This window comes from Agelaius tricolor, unplaced genomic scaffold (genome assembly GCF_023055355.1).
Source record: "Agelaius tricolor isolate 1412-34295 unplaced genomic scaffold, bAgeTri1.0.p SCAF_2, whole genome shotgun sequence".
NCBI lineage: Eukaryota > Metazoa > Chordata > Aves > Passeriformes > Icteridae > Agelaius > Agelaius tricolor.
The window spans coordinates 2,669,341-2,685,000 of NW_027269262.1; the positions used below are offsets into that span (position 1 = coordinate 2,669,341).

Sequence of the window (15,660 nt, forward strand, 5' to 3'; positions counted from 1 at the left end):
ATAGTAACAATGCAGGAAATGCAATTACATGCCATCTGCATGCTAGACAAACATTCAATCTTCCTGGGAAAAAAAAATCTTGAAACAAACCTGACATGCTTCTTCAATCTGTTAAGCTTAAGTAAATGAAAGAACAATATAAGCAACCATTGTTTTTCTAACACTTTTTATCTTTTGAAAAGCACTTCCTGTGTATCATTAATATCATGTGATGTGAACTGATCTGCAGACACTTAACAGAAACATCTGTGAAACAAAGGATTATGTTATCACAATGTGACACACATTACTTCAAATAATTACTTTATTAATATTAATAAACTCTATAGCAAAACTATGTAATTAGACACCATGCATATAAAATATAGGGAAAATAATTATTATCTCTACCTTTCTTAATTATTGTTACTTACCATGTATTCTATTCTTTTTCTTAACCTTGTAAATAAACAAACAAACAAAAGATCTTGCTTCTGGCCTTCACTATACTTAATTGATAAGTAGTTATTTAATTTTTTGAATTTTTTTTCCCTCTTCAGTCTAAATACCTTGAGAAAGAAGAGTCATATTTATGTGATGGCAGAAAAATTAATTTTTCTATTCAGTCATTGCTGAAATTAATGGATGGCTACAATCCTGGACGCATATTGTTTTACAGAGTTAATAATCAGAATATTTTAAAGCAACAAATTAATGAATAAGACTGAATTAGTTCTCAGAATGAAGCACCAAGGAAACAAGTGGTTGTACCTTGCAAAATAACAAAGATAATACAAATTTGCAAGAATATTGTTTCACGCCTGTAATCTACTATGAGTAGATTTAGAGATGGGGACTGGCATTATTAAGAGTTTAAGTTTAAACCACTTGAACTTAATGCAAACTGAATGAGCAAGCTGGAGAGACCAAATATCCGTTTTGTTTCCATAGGAACTCCTCCCACAGAAATCTGCCACCAAATGCTCGTTGGCAAGCAGAAATGCTCCCAAGGAGCATGTCTGGCAGCACACACACCCGGTGTTCCCCTGTTGCTACCTTTTCTCTCATCAGCAGGCATGTGCAAACCAGCCTGTGAACAGCCCTGGAGAAGAGAAGCCCCAGACAGCAACAGACACGTCAGCTCAACCAAGTAGGTGTGCCTCTTATCCAGAGTAATTGGTATGTACTGCTGGGAATGTGCTTCCCAGCAATCATCCTACTTAAAATGTGCACGTTGTCTTTCTAGGATGCCAATTAAGTTCATCCTTCTGCAGTCGCTGACATTAGATGAAACCTTATGGTTTAGACAAACATTAGAACTGCATAAACCAGAAAAAGCATGACAAGTCTGACATTTTCCTGGCTCCTCTGGCGTTGCATCGCTGTGCCATGATACAAAGCCATGATGCAGCTACTTTGCTAAAGGACGTCTTTGCTAAGTGTCATGTATATTACACTACATGAACAATGCAGTCTTCTGATCCTGAAATACATGTAAGGACTTTTTTAAAAAATAATGATAAAAATGCAATGAAAAAAGGGAATTGAGGCTGCATATTGATCATAATACTGTAAGGAAAGTTTTTAGAAAATACCTTAATGGTTTTATAAGTTAAACTCACCCATGAGCATAGAGTTCATGTAACTAGGTGAGAGCATGATGCTAGAATCAGTATAATAAGGAACATCAAGTATTAAAGAAGTAAAAAATCAAAATCATCATTTTCAAAGAAAGATTGGAAGAACTTGACAAAATTGGAGTCTGATAAAAAAACAAGTGAGGAGCATCAGTATAGTTTTAATATAGTTTTGGTTAAATGGATTAAAAATCTGTGGTTGAAAGTGTATCACCTGTAGTACATCAGTAACATCTGTTTCTGCTAGCTCTGGTATATGAAACTCTTGCAACCTAGCAATTGCAAAAGAAAACAATGAGTCTTAAAGTAAGTGCTAAGGACTAGTTTATAACAGAGGTGACAGTCCCAGGCAGCTGCTGCTTCTAGTGCTCTGTCAGAAATTTTGTAGGTGTGCCTGCTTTTTGACTCATGGATTGAGAGCAGCCCCTGGAAGCTGAAGGATTGCAAATACAGGAATGTCTTGGGGCCTTATCTCTGGATCTAAGTGAGAATGGAAAGCACAACAGCTCTTTAGACAGCAGAGGTTCGTTTAATACGCTTCTGTTCACATGGATTACTGAGATCTTTCTCCAGCTGTGTATATTTATACTGTACTGGCAGACACAGCAGGTAGGAATTTTTGGGGAGGAGGATATCTGATCCTGCCACCTTTCCTCTAGCTGTATCTGCTACATCTGCTCCAAGAAGATTTAGATAACTGAGAGCTTTGCACTTAAAACCTTTAATATACTAGTGACCTTTTGCGAAAATGACCATACAGCTTTCAGGAATGTGCCAGCAATTCAAATCACATCACAACTTAGGAAACTTTGTAACTTTGCCAAAAATCTTATGAATAACTGGATCTGTATAAATATGACCATATACAGAAAGCACATTCTACAGAAACACATTTGATTATTGCTTACCTCAAAAATACTCTACGACTCCTACTAGACTACAAATTTTGAATTCAGCTCAAAATTAAAGTAATTTTTCCCTTTTTCCAATCATTGCAGAATGGAAGGTTGAAACTGAGATTTTCTTTCTCCATGCCACTACATCTTCTAAATGCAGCACAAAGGAAGGGACTAACACAACTGTGAATGTGCAGGAGGTAAATCTAGCTATTGTAGTTTCCTATAACTGCTTTGACTAGTTAAATCTCAAAAGAAGCTATATAAAGTTGGGCATTTTTCAGTAAACAAATAAAGACTTGAAAGTAAGGTGCAAGACACTTACATAGTCAGAATGCTACAAGCAACTGCAATGTAAATTCCAAGTCACCTGAAAGCAACTGCATCTGTAGGAAAAGTTTTTTAAGTCCTCCCCTGATCTGTCTTTCCAGTTGCAGCTAACACCAGGCAAGTATCACATGGATGTCACATACAGAGTAAAGGAACATCTGAAATGTGCATTAGCTCACTGAAATCTCCAGTGAAACCTAGGCCTAAATATCAGCTACTTCTATGTCTTGCTGCTCTTTCAAGTTTGAAAATAAGTCATTCCCTGTCTTCCAAGATCTCGCCACAAAGCATCGAACTTCTTGTGTAAAGAGAAGATGGCTTGTTATATATCTGAAATTTTTATTCAAGCCCTAAAGACTTTTGTTGAGGGTATAAAATAAGTAAGCATGTCTGTGGGGAATCATCATCTGTTTGTGGCAGGCAAGAAATTCCAAAAATGTTTAGTCTGTGCTCCTGAAGAAAAGGTTGTATTTCCTTTTTCAGTGCCCATAATCTTTTTAGAACCTTTTCTTTATTGAGCCCATAAACACCACAGTGAAGCTGCAAATCATCATAGTCTGCAGAAACTCCATCAAGGAAGCTGCAGAATAAATGATGCTGAAAAGTTGATGTTCACAACAATAGGCAGTTGACTAACCTCATGGTAGCGTAAGTGACATCTGAGGTACTCAAAATAATGCAGAGGACTATATCATGGATGACATGGTGTCAGTATGACATGGTCAATGCACAAGACCAAGATTCAGCAGTCTTGAACTTATTCAAGTTCCCTTACCACTGTTCTTCACTAGTGTGGTTTTGTTGATACTATCTTCTAATTATGCAAGAGCTTTCAAAATGTCTTGTTGACAAAGTCAGTGGCTTTTCTGATTTTTGACTGAAGTTGTCAAGTTTGAAGAAGCCAAATATGAAACTGTATTATAAAGTGGAAATCTTTAGGAAATTAAGCAAATAAATGAGAATGATCGTAACAGGAACAGTCTCGGTCTCCACTTTGCTAATAATTTATTTGCCATACATAATTTCAATGTTTTAACCTTTGAATGATAGAATTACAAGCAAAATTGGCTTTTTTCAGATTCATTGGGTGCTTTGGTGTTTATATATCCTTTGTGCAATCTGGTGTTACTTTGGGGATATACTCCATTTTCATTTCAGAGACTGCAAACATCTTTGCAGTCTATTATGCTGGTCAATAACCATAAGAAGCTGCTAGAATTATTCATCTACCTATTTTGAATATAATTTTTTTAATCAAAGATTTAATACCTTTTTATTATAGGTAGACTGAAACATAGAAGTGTGATACTATAAAATAGATGTAAATTATATCAGCAAATATAGATTTGTTTTATGAAGAGAAAAACTTGTTTGGAATTTAATATTTACAGTTTCTAAGTGAACTGATTTTAAATGTTACCTCTAAACTTCCCAGATTAAATTCGGGATATTCAAGGAGCTTAAGTGCCTAATTTCTATTAATATCTCACAATTGATTGACACCTCAATTTCTAGCTTTCTTAGCATCAATTATTATTAAGTTGTCTTATTATTCTTAGAATGAACCATGAAAACCACAAACAGCCTTTATTTTCATCCATTTTTTTGTATTTTATGACCATTTGATTTTATATTACTGAAATAATGAATGAATATAGGTCTGTCTGAATGAACATGATTATTAATAGATGACAGAAATAGAAATATAAGTGAAGAAACAATACTATTAATATGGTATCTCAGAGTAACAAATGTTAAAAAAGACATAAGAGCCAAGGCACTTACACTGTGCAATATGTGTTTATAGGTTACAAATTAAATTGCCATCATTTGCCAGCAGTAACTTCATGGTGCTACTGACAATCACCAATTTCCTGAGATGAGGAGCACATAGAAATTGTTGAGATGCAGCAGTTCCTACTATATTTGGGAGGAAAAAGAAATTCACAAATGGGTGGCATCCAATGCATGTGGGTGGAGTACCATGCATAAAATTCAATTGCTTCTTGAAAAAAGATAAAATTAAAGGAATACACATGGTATTCCAAATAAATACGTGGCTCTAGAAAATTAGAATAAGAAAAGAAATGTTAATTTCTATCATAAAACCTTAGCAAATCTCACTGAGGAGTTTCACTGAAATATCTCTTTGGATGGAGGCAGAGTTCTTCTTTAATGAGTATTTCAGAAATTTTCTTGCATGCAGAGAAGTTTCTCAAAGTATCACCAGACAAAAGAAAAGTGACAGACAAGCAGGGTATGATGAGAGGTATGACAAGAGATTAAATGATACCTCTGTTAATTAACATCCTGGCCCTGTCAGGTGGAGTACAAGAGGACAATAAAATATAGACCTTGGAGTATAGTGAAATGTTTTTATTACTGAACAAAAATATCAGATCTAGTCAAGCAGAGACCAAACCAAGAAATGATGATAAAGAGCAGTCAAATAAGAGAAGTGCATGGGTGGGCCAGTTATGAAAGGTGCTGATTTGGACCAAGTTTGAGAACAGGATTTTGTGGTGCCTATTTGGGTCCACAAAGAACTGTGTTTGTATTGTCACCTTAGTGCCATATTCAATCATTACCATAGAGATAATATTGTGTAAGAAATTTCTGTTATCAACCTTTTGAGATAACTCTTTCTGCTACAGAACTTTTAAACTTTTCCACATTCCAATTCATACTCCCTCAAGAAGAATATGATAATTTGAACAATTTTTAAACTTTGTTGCCAGATGATATAAACTTTGAACAATGATGAAAATAGAGCAAAGACATAAAAATTATCCAAAGCCATCTACATCAGCAGATGTCAAGAAAATAGCTGTACTACAGTTGAAAAAAGGCTGAAGAGCTGTGCCTTTGTTTTTCACATCACAGTTTTTCCTTATCTTCCTCAACCCTCTATTTAGCTCTCAAACATAAACATGAATATAACTTTCTTTTTCTTTATAAGGATTTAAAATGCATGCTTCTTAAAAATATTTATTGAGATACAATATAGAGGAGGCAACTTTTCCCCTGCCCAAACAATGCAATGCACAGTGGCAGCAAGCACCCAACCCTGTGTATCAGAGTACAATTATTAGAACTTAGCCAAAGTTAGCCAAAGTTTCATGGAAGGATGACACTGAAGTCTACTAAGACATGTAGACTTACCCAGGAACCCTTTGACATAACCTTCTGTCTGATGGTTTATCTTAGAAAACTTGTCAGACCATGCATGAAACTCATAAATTGTATGCCAGATTATACAACTGGTACCCAACAAGAGGCAAGAAATCATCCATTTTCAAAAACAAAAATGGCATTTAATATTGTATTTCCATTTACTGTTTTGCTTCGGGTTTCTATGTCACAAGTACTGACAAACTTGTTTTCAATAAGAAGTTCGTTCCACTAGCAAGTCACTTGCAAACTTTTTATGTATTATTGCCTCATTAAGAGAAGCAGATTAGAAATGTAATTATTCTGTTATACATGAACAAAATATTCAAACAATATGGTCTCACATGCCAAATAAATAATCACACCAAAAAAGCAAAATACTTCCAGAGCAGAGCAATGAGTATATGCTTATTATTGCCATGGGTACAAAAATAACCTGTGTGCTTATTAGCTTTTAAACAATATTAAAAAAGTTGCAAACCAAACCCAAACATGTAAGAATTACCCTTATATGTAAGGAAATACTGTGCTTTGAAAAAGTGTATGAAACCAGCTTGTTTCTTTTGAATAAACTATTCAGATTCCCTGCCGACCTGAGTCCGTGTGTCACTCGTTACAGTCACCTAAACTGAAATCTACTAAAATAGGCCAGCATTAAGAAAAGCCACGCTATTTGCATCTTAGTATTCACTGAAAATAAAATCAAAAGTCATCAGTCTAAAAAGAATAGAAACTACTGTAGTTGCTGAGTGGGCAGGAAGTTGACATATTTTATTTACCTATAAACCCATTTTGAAATACAGTAGAAAAATATTATTGTTTCTGTGGAAGGGAAAACAAGCTGATGGTGCCCACAGGTTTTGGATTTTTATGTCCAGTTCCAATTGGAATTAGACTAAAAAAAAATTTCTTATCAGATGTTAAGTAGAAGTTCCTATTGAAATCTATGAGAAACCAATAGGAATGTCTGATTCCTGTACTGTCTCATGGCTCCAGCCATGTTCTTGAGCACAAGTGGTCCTAGCATATCGATGAGGCCACCAGTACTGTATCCAAAGGTAACTTTGGATCACTTAAACAAGGTGATCACTTTTATACCAAAGTACATAGTGAACAAAAGATAGTAAGGCTGGATTTATTAAAAAAATAAACCCAACTACACCTCTATTGTTTTAGTTAATATGTATGAATACAAGATAGTATTTTGGAAGTAGGACTATATTCCTAATTTCAACAGTGGATTTTATTTTTCAAAAGAAAATAACACTTCTATAACAGAGAAAAAAAGAAGTGTCTTTCCCTCAGCTCCCCCACCCCTGTGTGACTTTTAAGGCTCCAAAATGTGCCAGATTAAGACCTTGGAGATGGAAATTCGATGTTTATCCACAGGGCATGTTCAGCATTGCCAACGGCTATGCAACTTTTCCCAAACAATGTTCCTCAACGATGACTTGAAAGGACCACAATTAGGGGCAGGAGAAGAGTTTAATTTCCATGCCCATTCAATCCTTGACTTCTCTGCTGAGCCTGCCAACTATTGCCAATTGCAATGGTGGATTTTGTGACATGGACACTTGTCCACTAAGAACTGGACTGAGGCTGCAATCCAATGTAATTATTTTCAGTCACTATTGACCTACAAGAAGTTTCAAACAAGGAAATGTTGAAGTTTTTCTGCTCTTACCAGCTTCCTCAAACAATGTTCCCACTGTAGCAGTGATAGCTGAAGTGTTCTCTGGCAACTTCAAAAACATTTTTATCATTTTTCAATTTTTAACCCTCTTCTCTGTTTAATTTGATTATCATCTAGAAAAATCCAAAATAATAAAACCCCCTTTCAATCATATATCAAAAAAGAATCTTTAAATATATTTTTAGCAATTTAAAAAGCCCCTGACTTAAACTGCACATCTTGTGATATAGTAAGTATAAAAATACCAAGATCTACTTTTCACAGCCACTATGTATAAACCACTCATCCTTTCCTGTCATATATGAAGAGTTATGTTCTGTTTTTTCCCCTCAGGATGTACATTTGAAAAAGTAATATTCATGTCATTTGCTCATGCATAGAAATATATAATTATTTTTTCAGTTCTATACTTAAGCAACTAAGAGGTACTTTGGTAATGACAGGACCAAAATTATGGCAATAATGTGCAGTTCTGTTTGACCTCAAAGTGTAGGTAATCCTGGCTCCTGTTTGTATGGAACCCTGGGTGCCACAGGCACAAATCAAGATTTAATAATTGATGAATAGGTATCCTTTAGCTCTAATGTTTTAAAGCTAACTTAACAGGAAACTAAGGTATAAATAATACACATTGTATTATCCGATTCAGGAATACAACAAACAAAAAAGAAAACAAACAAAAAGAAATGAAAATTTTAAACCAGTACTCAGGTAAGCTTGCTTTGGCTTTCCTCCCAGTTTGAGACAAGGGAGAGGAACAGGAGCTAACTGCACAGATCCCTCTAGTGGCAACAGCAAAGATGGGATTCTGGCTGAACGAGCCAGGGGAAGGGAAGAAGGATGTAAGGAAGCCATACAGTTCTTTGCAGCTGAGCTGTGTTGCACAGACAGAGAGTAATACCTTTCTGCATGCTTTGATTTATGCAAGTATCCAGATAGTTTTGGGTCATTCCAAAGGATAAATTTTATATTGCCCACACATCATCCAATGCATATGGTTCTATTCTTGCAGCAGAAAGGAACAGGTGTCTTTTTTTCTGACCTAGAAATGATGTGTTGAATGGTAGAGCATGAGCTTCTGCATGTGGAGCCTGTAAAATCACCTACACTAAAAAAGGCCAGTTCCTTGTCTATAAAGTCATAAAGATTCAATCCTAATAAAAGTATAATCTCACTACTCAAGAGGTATGTTTTTTGACAAAACTCTGCCCAAAAGTTTAACATGCTTTCATATGTCACATCTGCTCTTTGCCTCACTGTGGTACTTCACAAGTCCTACAGGAAATACTCAAGTGTATAAAAGTGTACAAATCATCCTGCCACCCTAACTGTTGAGGATCTTTTTAGAAGTCCTTTTAAAAGGGGCCAAGAGACAAGAAGAAAAAAAATAGAGATATGATAGGGAAATGTATTTTGCAGGTTTATGTCATTAAACATACAATAACTATATAATTTGCTGTAAGTTATGCAGTGGTTTATACTTTTTCTAAAAATTATTTGTTGAATTCACTTTTTTCAGTATTTTTTCAGCTCACCTGGATTGACATATGTTTGCTCAAGTGAGGAGTATTTTTCAGAATCTGAATGAAATGGACCATACAGTGTGACTGCCTTCCATAGCTAATACAGGACTAGGTGATGTAGAAGATCCTAACAGAACAACAGTTACATGGTTAATGTTAGAACAAATTTATTGGCAAACCCACATCCTGCTGCCTGTGGAAAGATTTCTCTGCCTATAGTTTTTACCAAATTTACTCCTCACGAGATCTTGTTAGAAATTCTGAAAGCCAATTACAAAATCGGCCTAGAGAAAGTCTACTTCTACACTGTTTTGAATACTAAAATACTTTGAATGCTGTTTCTTGAGAATTCAGGATAGTATTTATGGAAGACTTCCATTCGAATCTGTTGCAATATATTTTCTACCATGTTCGAGAGGTGAATCATAAAATATCTTCTAGATGAGTTTAATGGATTTAAAAACATACAGTCATAGAATAGTTTCGGTTGGAAAATAGCTTTAAGAACATCGAGTCCAACCATTTAACACAGCACTGCCAAGTCCACCACTAATCCATGTTTCTAATCACCATACAGAATTACAGAATCAGTTAGGTTGAAAAAGACATCTGAAATCATCGAGTACAACCTTTTGCCAAACAGCACCCCGTCAACTAGACCACTACACTAAGTGCCATGTCCAGTCTTTTCTTAACACCTCCAGGGATGGTGACTCCACCAAGCCCATTTCAGTGTCTAATCACCCTTTCTCTGAAGAAATTCCTTCTAATGTCCAACCTAAACCTCCCCTGACACAGTCTGAAATTATGTCCTCTTGTCCTGCTACTGGCTGCCTGAGAGAAGAGACTGGCCTCCACCTGGTTACCACCTGCATTCAGGTAGTAGTAGAGAGTGATAAGGTCTTCCGACACACCTACACACGTCAGTCACTCCTTATTAGACACTCCAGGCACTTCACCAACTTCATTGCTCTTTTTTTGGAAGTGCTCCTGCCCCTCAATGTCTTTCTTGTAGTGAGGGACCCAACTTTCTTGAGGAACAGTGAACAAATTTTGTCAGAAATGAAAACTGCAATAAATCTACCCAAAACTTACAGGGTCAGAAAGGTAGAACAACAGTCTCAGGGAGGACAAATGGTGCAGAAAGACCATGCTAAGGAGCTTTACAAAATCATAAATATGTATTTATGTATTTTTTAAACAAAATATCTTGTTTAGACTGTTATCTATGGATGGTGTTAGAGATGCAGCTGCATAGTTTAATCCTTAAAGGATTCTGGTCTTTGTATCTATCATATGGGGTCACAGTAAAGTATTTACCCTGCATTAAGCATCTGTACAATAACCATACTGCAAAAATGCCATTGCCTATAATAGGCCAAATTTTTTTCATGATGATCATGGCATCTATTATCTTTTGATTGCCATTACATTAGCACTTGAAGATAAAGTGACAATCTTTCTTCATGTAAATGTTAGATGCATGTCTTAGCTTATAGAAATATTTTTTCTTCTGTTTCAGCACCATTAATTCTTTTAATTGAGAGGAAATTTTGGGAAACTTTTCCCATATTGCTAGAACTCATTTTTAACAAACAAAATTAAATTGCTTCTTGTGGGTTTTTTTAATGAGAAATTAACTAGATATTAGCGCTTTTGCAAACAAGGCACTATTACCTTTCCTTTAGCTAGAGAGACAGGCAACGGAAGAATATAAACATAATCACAAAGAAGCAAACACTTATAACAGACTGCATGTCTGTAAGTGGCTCTTCACTGCTAGGTTAATGTAGCAAGTTTAACACTGCTGAAAAATGTTAACATGTCACAGAAAGAAAGTCACATGATCAGCTAATTAAAATTATTAATTAAAATTATTAACCTTGAATTAAAGTATAAAGCAGAGCTAAGGAAAAAAACCTTACTTATTAAACTATTGATACTGTTTTTTTTACTGTGAATGAAAATGGTAAAATTTCTTCTGAGAGGGTGTTAAAAAACCCCAAAACCATCCCCCATCATTTCAGATTCTTGATACTCAAATGTGCAAGCTGATGAGTTCACCTTTTCTCTGACAACAATAATTTTGACTACAAAAAAGCCTGTATTGTCTGACTGCAGCTCCCAGTTTTGTTGTACACTGCACATGCTACATAGTACAAACCAATTGTATTCCACAGTACTACACACCTTTTTAATGAAGAGAAATTACTGAGCTGCTGTAGGAAGTAAATACACATATATACTATTTCCATCTAGAAAACAATATTGCAATAGAACTGATAACTTCTGGCATTATATAGTTTTGTTAATGACCTTACTGAGATGCCTCATCTAGTCTGACTGAGACCTGTAGCACAAGTTCAAAGTCAAAGAAGAGGACACTTTGCAATAAAGAAATAAACCTTTATTATTGATCGCATTTTTTGAAAGTACAGTTACATGATCTGGCACTTCATCTCCATGTAGCAGAATAGAAAAAGAGGGAATGGTAGTCTTCTTCTGCCTAGAAGGCAAAGGGCAGGAGATGCTCATGTAGTATTTTTCAAAGCACTGCATAAATTTTCAAATCTAAACAAAATTAGTAATAAAATGAGTCATGCCATATGTAATGAGAAATAACCAAGAATTAGAATTACTATATTGTCCAGAATAGGAACATAACCTCTTTTCTTTTTTCCTACGCACAAGAGGCAGAAGTTGTTCGTTAGGGGTCAAAACCATGCATAATGACAGGACCCCATCCCAGATAATGCAGGGAATTCCGTGTTGCCACATGATAGCACAACACACACCACTGGGTGTGAGGATGATGGTTCATGCAGCAGGGATGTTAAGTCATCTTATGCCTATACCATATGTCAAAATTGCTTCCATAAAATAAAGAGATAGCACATACAGAATAACCAGGGAATCCAGCTGAGGCAGCAAAGGTTTGTGAAATACAGGTCATTCTTGGCCAACCTGGACTCTTTCTATGACAAGGTGACCTTCATATTGGATGAGGGAAGGTCTGTAGATGTTGTCTACCTAGACTTTAGTAAAGGCTTTGTCACCATGTTCCACAGCATGCTCCTGAAGGAACTGGCTGCTAATGGCCTGGATGGCTGCACTGTTCACTGTGTAAAAAACTGGCTGGATGATTGAGCCCAGAGACTGGTGGTGAAGAGATTACACCTAGCTGGCAACTGGTCAAGAGTTGTGGTCCCCAGGGTTCAGTATTGGGACCATTCCTGTTTAATGAATCAGTTATCTGGATGAGGGGATCGAGGGCATCCTCAGACAGTTTGTGGTTGATACCAGGTTGGACAGGAGTGCTGGAGGACAGGAAGGTCCACAGAGGGATCTGGATAGGCTGGATCAATGGGCAGAGGCCAGTGGTATGGGGGTTGAATAAGGCAAAGGGCCAGGTCCTGCACAACAACCCCAGGAAGTGCTACAGACTTGGGGCAGTGGCTGGAAAGCTGCCCAGCAGAAAAATAATCTGGGGGTGCTGACTGATACAGGCTGAACATGAGCCAGTTTGTACCCAGGTAGCCAAGAAGACCAATGGCACCCTGGCTTGTATCAGCAATAGCGTGGTCAGCAGGACCAGGGCAGTGATTGTCCCTCTGTACTTGGCACTGGGGAAGCCACATCTCAAGTGCTGTTTTCAGTTTTGGGCCCCTCATGAAAAGAAACATATTGAGGTGCCAGAACAGGGCAGCAGAGCTGCTTGGAGAACAAGTCTGATGTTTGCCCCTGCACAGTCAGAGAAACTAATTCATACTGATTTAATTTTGACAGCAGCATCTGTGTTGCTCAAAACAAGCTATCTTTCTGTGCTCAGGGAAGCACAGAAAACCTCCCAATCTAGGGAGAGTATGAAAAAGTTGACTGCAGTCTACTTTTATACCTGAAGGATAACAGATTGCCTTAATCAAAAGCATAAATTTAGGGGCTCTGCAAGGTGCTATAATACATTTAAAATCTCACCTGAGATTTCTACCCAGAAGCTTCACAGCCCACACAACTGAGGATCCCCTTACAGGAGCATACTGGAAAAGCCATGGTGATCCCAAAAGCACTCCCTATTCCCTAAAAAGTTTGGTAGACATGCTGTCTCTCTGCCTGGTCAAACACTGGTTTTACAGTTCCTTTACTAACTGGGAAGGCGTGTGAACACCTAATGAAGTGAATTTTCCAAGAAGATTATTTGTAAAATAAATTGATTTCCATTTCCATTTAGGTTGCCCAGGTACTGAAGTGTGTTATCTAAGTGACATCTCACCCACAATTGAGATACTCTCCAAAGTTTTAGCTAGCAAACATGATTAAAACAGGCCTAGACAGACAAATTCCCTAAATGATCATTAATTAGAGGTCTCAGGGCAGACATCTGATAACTTCATCCAAACGACCTGGGAAAGGTGGCAGAATTAGAGAGGTAAGAGATGATGAAACATGATTGAAATACATGGTGTTCTTTTTAATCATGTTTCATCATCTCTTACCTCTTTTAAGAGGTAAGAGATGATGAAACATGATTGAAATACATGGTGTTCTTTAAGGCTACAGTTCTTTCAATATTGTTATGTCCTAGTCTAGAACTGTTTCTAGTGTTTTAATCATAGTACAATGGCAGATTAGCATTTGCAAGTAAAAGTAGTCCCCTTTTTTATTGTGTTTAGGCTCGGTATTTTGTTGGGTTGTGGGTTTTTTGTATGGTTTTTTTGTTGGGTGGGTGCATGTGTGTGGGTGTGTGGTTTTTTTTGAAAGAGAAGGGTGATGTTTTCATATTTTCCAATTCAAAAACTAGGACAATACATATATGTGCATTTATACATTTTAGAATTTCATTTTTTATTTCACCTAATACACAATACAGGTATTTTTCCTTAAGTACAACATAAGCAATACAAAAAGGAACCTGCTGCATTCTGCTATTCTGCAACCAAACTCAACACAGGCTTATAGCTCTCAGCATCCTCAACACATCCTTATCCACTGGACAGTTGGCTTTTTTTGAAAGCCCCAGTGTTAAGAAGACAAGTGGAGGAACAAAGAAGTCATAGCAGAAGGAAGATGGCATTTTATCTAAAGGGTAAATGCATAAAAGATAACCTAAAATGGAGCCAGCGTCACTAAATTGAGAACATGCTGAAATCAGCTAGTGAATGGAAAGCTCCGATGAGTACCCTTCTCTCCCTTATTTCTTTGACAGTAGTAGAAATATGAATGGAGCAGTTATGACCCAGTCTAAAATATAACTTCTACAATAATATTAAAAAGAGAAAAAAGTTATAGCTGGCTTTGAATTTGAGTGTCTTTTTGATTGAATCAAAGTCACAAGCAAAGAAGGGAAATTAGAAACCCTTAGTTTTACTTTTGAAATGGAAACAAAATTTCAGCTTTTAATTAAAACAAAAAAAAAAAAGAGAAACAAAGCATTTTTTTAAGAAATAAGTTTTTCAACCCAAATAAAAATTTCAAAAGGGAATCCATGAAAATATATTTTTTTTCTATTTACTTCAGAATCCTGAAATAAGGATAATAAATTCTGATATGAAACTTGAACTGGATATTTCAGTCTTGAAATCATCTCCAGGATGCTGATAGATTTAAGTACTTTGGTTTTTAAACTTAACATGAAATGCCACAACAGTAGCTACAAAGTCCTGCAATAGGGCAAATCACTTGACCTAATATTACAAACAGCCTACAAAGAGTTAAATAGAGATACCTGCTATAAATATGCTACAAACACTTAAAAATGCATGAAGTTACTGCATGTGAGTTATTGAAATATATAACAACATTTAAGTTGTTATAATTTAGGTCTTTTATGATACATGTATATTATTAGTTAATTAAATACTCAATTTTATGTTTAAGTATACCACGATGCCAGTTTTTTTAGTGGGGTTTTTTGGGGGTTTGCTGTTGTTGCTTTAATTTTTAATAAATGTATATACTTATTTCTTTTTGTCGGTGTGTGTACATGTATAATGTAAACAACCCTCAGGGTGGGTTCTGGTAACAGGTTCATTCTTGACAGAAAGATTTTAATAAAAGGGAATACTTTGTGATTTCTTGGTAGTTAATGGATGTCCTTACAAAAAAACCAAATCTTTTCTTGCTTATTAACATATTGCAGATAAATAGTCAGCAGCTTATATATGTTCTATTGTTTCATTTCTTTTTGTAGACTGTTTTTCTTGGAAGTAAAACAAAGTACAGTAAAAGGAAAATAAGGGTTTCTTATGTTTGGATTTAAATTACAGCCAGAGATTAAATTTGTAAAATGTGATTACACAGGAACAAGAAACATTTTTAAGACCTGTTATTAACTGAACAGTGTGAGCCTTAGAAATAAGCATCAAAGGAACAAAAAGGATACAGCATTCACAAATGTCTCTGACAGATGGCATTGGACAAAGAGGACCTAGCAG

General features: G+C 36.0%; 1 long non-coding RNA gene across 1 annotated transcript in view; it reads left to right on the forward strand.

Annotated features, from left to right (window-relative positions):
- Window positions 1-1,057: 1,057 nt before the first annotated feature.
- LOC139600460 (uncharacterized) overlaps window positions 1,058-15,660 on the forward strand; it is a 49,464-nt gene continuing 34,861 nt past the window's right edge. Inside the window, exon 1 of the long non-coding RNA XR_011682552.1 lies at window positions 1,058-1,158. This is a non-coding gene — a long non-coding RNA (uncharacterized lncRNA). The remainder of the gene's footprint in view (window positions 1,159-15,660) is intronic.